Consider the following 6,393-nt stretch of genomic DNA (forward strand, 5'->3'; position numbering starts at 1 on the left):
GGTTGTGACCGGAGAAACAAATGTTGGTTTCTGGCTTTGTCAAATACTGTTTTCTTCTATGTTGAATCAAAGGAGGTAATAGTCTCTCAACCGAGTATGACATGAAAGTCATATAGTTAAATGTTTATTTTGGTAACAAGGCTTAAAGCCTAGGAAGGTGGCTCCATGGGCAAAAGTGTTAGCCATGCAAGCCTAGCAGGCCTAGTTAAATCTCTGAAATCAATGTAAAACCTGGATGAGCTGGTATGAATCTGTAACCCTAGCACTCCCATGGAGAGATGGGAGGCAGAGTTAAAAGAATTGTCCTGAAGCTATAATAGACAGCATAGCAGCCAAAACTAGATACCCATGCTAACAAGGTGGAATGTGAGAACGGACTTTTCAATGTTGTACTCTGAGCTCTACTCATATGCTGTAGCATACATGTGCCTTCATGAGCAAGTGTACACACATGCGCCCGCGTGTGCGCGCACACACACACACACACACACACACACACACACACACTGTAGGGGGCCACATGAAATGAGTAGTAAATAAAATGTTAAAGAAGCTTGGGTTTTCAGTTACTAAAAATAAATCTATACCAAAATTCAAAGACATAAGAATTCTAGCACTGTAGCTTAAAAAATCTGGGCATAGACACAGCAAATGGCTTTAAATATGACATGAAGCAACCGATAGTTTTTCTGCCTGCTGGATGTTCTTTACGCTTCCTCAAATAATTATTTATTTACTCTGAGTCAGGACAATTCTGGCTGTTATAGGACTGGGGAGTGACTGAGTTTATGGTTGTATAGCCTTTTTTCCCTTCCTTCTTTATCATTCAATCATATTTAATAGTAAAGGCACTGTGTTTCTGTTTTTTTAGAAATGACATGAAAATGACTGGAGCACAGAATGGCTTTGGAAAAAAGAATGAGATCATTCTTTTCATGCTAACGTTAGAGGCCATACCATAATAATGTATGTTAGGTAGTTATTCCTTCAAAACAATCTGCCTTGTACAATTTCTTTCTTTCTTTTTTTTCTTTTTGGTTTTTCGAGACAGGGTTTCTCTGTAGCTTTGGAGCCTGTCCTGGAACTCGCTCTGTAGACCAGGCTGGTCTCGAACTCACAGAGATCCGCCTGCCTCTGCCTCCCGATTGCTGGGATTAAAGGCGTGCGCCACCATCGCCCGGCCTTGTACAATTTCTTAAGGTACATGACCTCCGTTGTTCAGCAGAGCTCTTCAGTCTTAAATTATATTTCTAGTTTGTAAGGAAGAGAGAACTGGGATATATTTCAGCTAAAATTTCACTTAAAAAAAAAAAAACCCAAAACACTGATGAGAAACCGCAACCTCCCAGCTCAGACTATGGGGACTTGAAGAATAAGACAAGTCCATGCACTTCAGAAACTGTCACCCCGAGAAGAGTCCCAGAAGAGGGGTCTGCAGCGTGACTCTTCACATCTGGGAAATGAACAAAAAGACAGATGTGGGAGCCCTCTCTCCCACGTAGTTAGGGACAGCGGTCCACCCAGGGGTTCAGTTGAGTGTTACAGCCAGCCCGAGCTCATGCTGCTCAGAAATTTATAGTCAACTTCACATGAAAGCTGGAACACTCCCCTATTTTGATTTTTTTCAATCTGATCATCCAGAGTGGATGCCCAGGCTTTTGCTTATGTCCCCCCTGTCAAGTGTAGTCTTAAGCTCTCTGAATCACAGAAGGACAGAGTTTTAAGTGTGTGTTAACAAGATAAAAATGACCCTGATGCATATGGGGCTCTGATTCTGAGTACAAGTCAGGACAGCTACATCAAGGATATTCTTCCCTTCAAAGTTCCACACTTAGAATATTACATTTCATCAAGTGCACTGTTTTTCCAGTGTTGGGTGTTTTCCCCTAGAGTCACGGGATGCTGGCTGTTTCCTCTATTCTGAGGTCTGGTGACATGTCAATAGATATTTTAGCCAAGCAGATCTGCCACGGAGCTTCTATATAGGCACTTCCAGATATAAGAAATAGTTCAAAGAAACTCCTTTAACTATCAGATTTTAAGTGTTGGTCTAAATTCTTTTTTTTTTGGGGGGGGGTGTTTTGAGACAGGGACTCACTATGTATCCCTGGCTGACCTGGAATGTATTATGTAGACCAGGCTGGTCTCGAACTCACAGAGATCTGCCTGCCTCTGCCTCCCGAGTGCTGGGATTAAAGGCATGCGCCACCACAGACCCGGCCGGTCTAAATTCTGAGTAAAAAAAAAAAAGCAACATTTGAGAAATATGTGCTACTCAAAATTAGAAAAAGGCCTTCCTTTAACTTTCAATTTTGTTTTTAGCATCTCCATTATATTATTTATAGATTTGTGACTTAGTGTGACTGGAGAAGCAAAATAATGGACTCTGCTAAAGTTATCTGTTCAGTGTTCACCACAAGAGGGCTACTCTGAGTCGCTTCTCTTTGCTAGAAAGTTTGGAGAACATGCCTGGTTCAGACAGGTCATTCAGGGAATGACCTTAGTAAACTTAGTAAACCTGCCAAAGAGTCCGTGTCTGATCCTTATAGTATACTATGGTTCTTCATGCCTTTGAAATAATTTGCACAAACATATTCCGATAGCTTTGCTTTTTCTAAAGCAGTTATTTGAAACCCACTGTAATATTTTGAATCTACGTGATTCCTAAAAACTCAGTAATTTCAAACAAGGTGCAATTTTGGAATCAATTTCATTCTTTCAGAAAAAGTCAGAGGAGTATTATTAGAGACACAACTCTATCTCTTATAGTGTCTTCTCACAGCAAAACTGTGATGTCCCAGATTGGGGAGATGCTCGCTTCTCTTCAACTCTCTCCTTTGCCTGTTCACTGTAGCTTTTCTTCAAGAAGGAATTCAAGCAACTGAGAACAATTGAAGGCCCCCCGTACAGTAGCCCTGACCCCAGTAGAAGATATACCTCCAAATAAAAGTGCTGAGATTCTGAGGGGTCAACTGAACTCCAGAATAAATTAGTTTTGGTACATTGCCATGTTAAAACTCTACTTTGGAAATTCTAAATAACTAATATATTTTAAAAGTGTGGCATTTTTCTGTTCAGGAGTAATACTATATGAAATGGCAGAAGATGTTTTAGAAAATAACAGCAAAAACTATAGATAGTCATGAAAAAGAATGACAAACTATTCATAGAACTGAGTTTTTGGATTAATATACAAAAGGCCTTATTACGTGTATATCTCTCTGTGTATGCATATTTCTGTATATATGTGTGTGTGTGTATAAATAGATAGATGATGGATGGATAGAAAGATAGATAGACAGACATAAACTTTCAAGCAGAGAAGGCATGGAGGGAATATATTAGCAAGAATCATCTGAGTCTATGACTCTATAACGTTTCAGAATGGCCATCATGAAAAGGAGCCACCGTTGCCTCCCACCTCCTAACTAGTGACACAAAAGCACTATTTAAAAGCATGTGGGAAGCTACTGCATTTGTCGCAGGGCATATGGGATGTGGCTTGTTCTTCTGCTGTTACTCTCTGAATTCTTACAAGTGTCATGAGAATATTGGGACACACTGATAAGGCGTTAGTTTCACCAACATATGTATGGAACCATCTCACTTACCCCAAAGCAGATGGCAAACAGATACAGAACAGCCTATCTCACTCTACCTTCTGACTTGTAACGAGGATTCTTGAAGACATCTTTATGGATACTGTTTTTTTTTTTCAGGTCTTTTTTTAAAAATTTATTTATTTATTAAAGATTTCTGTCTCTTCCCCGCCACCACCTCCCATTTCCCTCCCCCTCCCCCAATTAAGTCCCCCCCCCTCAGCCTGAAAAGCAATCAGGGTTCCCTGTCCTGTTTTTTAATTATACCAAATTTCATTATTTTAATGAACAGTCAACTTTTCTCACATTTCAATTTAGCCCTTAGCCTCTTTCTGTTCACTCCCTACAATCAGTTAGGGCACCGGATTCCACCAGGTGAGACTGGGCTGTAGCGCTATGAGAAGTTAGCTAAAACACTGCACAGATTTTGGGGGTTAAGGCTAAGCTGCCAGGCTGACATTCCAAACTTAAGTGGCAGATAATTAAATAGCCACATCCCAGCCCATCCACATAAAGTGCACATTCCTGGATCAGCACCAGGATTTTCATTATTTAATGAGTTTCAGTCATTTTTATTTAAAAATAACCGAGCAGATTTCTGTTTTTTTCAAACCTAGGCTAAATTAACAAAGACTCTTGTTCCTGGGCCCAAGAATATGCCATAGAAGGGAATCTTTTCAATAAATTTTGCTTTAGGAAATGATTTCCAACATTACATTTAAATAGCATAGCTCTGAACATGAGAATAGACTATTCTTTGTCTCTACATCTGTGAGATTTTGCAATGTCGATCATTTCAAATTAGCAAAAATAAAATAATTGTTCACTGAACAAAGTAACAAAAATAGTGCAGCAATGAGGTTAAAGGCATGAGTAAGGAAGAGTGTGTGGTAGTGAAGGGAGATGCCGAGGAGAAGGGGGAACTAGGGACTCCTCACAGGTCTAGGGCACAATCTTTCTCATTCTCTTCCCAACTCTAGGTACGAGGTTCCCACAGAAGAGCCTCAATTTATGAGAAGATCAGAGGAAGGCCACTTCATTGGTAGTTTTCTGAGGCCGTCTTCCTCTCTCTAGCTCACCAGCATGATGCTCGCTCTCTGACCCAGGGAATTCTGACTCTGCTGGACTCTTTACACATCAGCTTGACTGTGTGTGCATGTGGGTGATCTGTGTGTGAACACATGTGCGTGCGTGTGTATGTGTGTGTGTGTGTGTGTGTGCGTGTGTATGTGTGTGTGTGTGATGTGTGTGTATATTTCTAAAGCACAAGTAGAAAACTAGCTGGACAGTCGATAGGCCGGAGTTAGAAATAACTTTCTTAGAACTCACTGGTACAGTAAATCTGCATCCTCAAGTTTAGGGATGCTGTCAGAAGGAATGCAAAGCCCCCAGAATATGCAGGAGTAATCATACCTGTCCTGCTTCAGTCTGCTGCCCCCCTCCCAACATGTTATGAAAGTTCTATCTATAGAAGGTGTGACTGGGAAGTAATGATTACATAAATTTCTTGTATAAAAATCAGTCCAAGAGGGGACAGAGAGATGGCTCGGAGGAAAAGAGCACTGACTGCTCTTCCAGAGGATATGAGTTCAATTCCCACCAACCACATGGTGGCTCACAACCATCTATAATGAGATCTGGTGCCCTCTTCTGGCCTTCAAGGTTACATGCAGGCAAAGCACTGAGTAGCTAATAAATAAAATCTTTCTAAAAAATATCAGTGTAAGGCATTCATATCAATGCTGCTGTGGCCAGGATAAGCATGATTGCCAAAAAGATATCTAGAGACAATGCTATTTGGCTATGTCAGATAGCACAAGTCATTGCTGAAGTACTTTCACTACCACTACAGATATTTCCCGTAGCTTTAAGAAAAGCTTACAGATTTTTTTGTTACAGCATGTTGAATCATTGTGAGGGTTTGTTTTACTGTACACATCTAGCTATCTGTGAGTGTTCCTGACTATGTATTCACATTCTGTTCTTCTTGGTTCTCCTTTCCATTACATTAGTATTTCTTATGTCTTCTTTGATTTTGTTAGTTTTGAGAAATTGCATTAGTGAAGAGAGTTTTTCTTTCTGAAAATTCATATTTTATGTGTATGATTGTTTGCCTTTATATCTATATATGCACCATATGCTTGTAGCGTTGGGAGAGGCCTGAATAGGACATCGGGGTCCCTGGAGCTAGAATTGCAGAAAGACAGTTGTGAGATGCCATTTTGGGGATAGGAACAGAGCATAGGTTCTCTGCAAGAGCACTGAGTGCTTTAAGCCTTTTCTCCAGTTTCAGTCTTATCTTTTTTTTCTTTTTTCTTTTATTCTGAGACAGGGTTTCTCTATATAGCTCTGGCTGTCCTAGAACTCACTTTGCAGACCAGGCTGGCCTCGTACTGCCTCTGCCTCCCAAGTGCTGGGGTTAAAGGCGTGCGCCACCTCTAGATCTATCCCCATCTTTTAAAAGTGGTATTAGCATTGTAGAGAACTTCTCAGTCATTGGGGCATCTTGAAGCACTCTCATGCATTTCCAGAGGCTCCACAATTAGCTAAGAACCCCTGCTTGGCGATGGGGTTTCACACTTCAAGTGCCATAAACATTTCAGACACATTTCAATTTCAACACTTAAACATTTATGTTCAGTTTTATTGAGGTTGAAGCTCAGAAAATTACCAAAAATTTTGCAGGCAGATTTGGATTTTTGAGGTGTGTGTTGCCATACATTTTGAGTCAGACTCTCAAAGTGTAAACCAAGCTGACTTCAAATTTGCTATTGCATGTGCCTCCATCTCCCAA

The sequence above is a fragment of the Microtus ochrogaster genome, linkage group LG9 (genome assembly GCF_000317375.1).
Source record: "Microtus ochrogaster isolate Prairie Vole_2 linkage group LG9, MicOch1.0, whole genome shotgun sequence".
In the NCBI taxonomy this organism is placed as follows: domain Eukaryota; kingdom Metazoa; phylum Chordata; class Mammalia; order Rodentia; family Cricetidae; genus Microtus; species Microtus ochrogaster.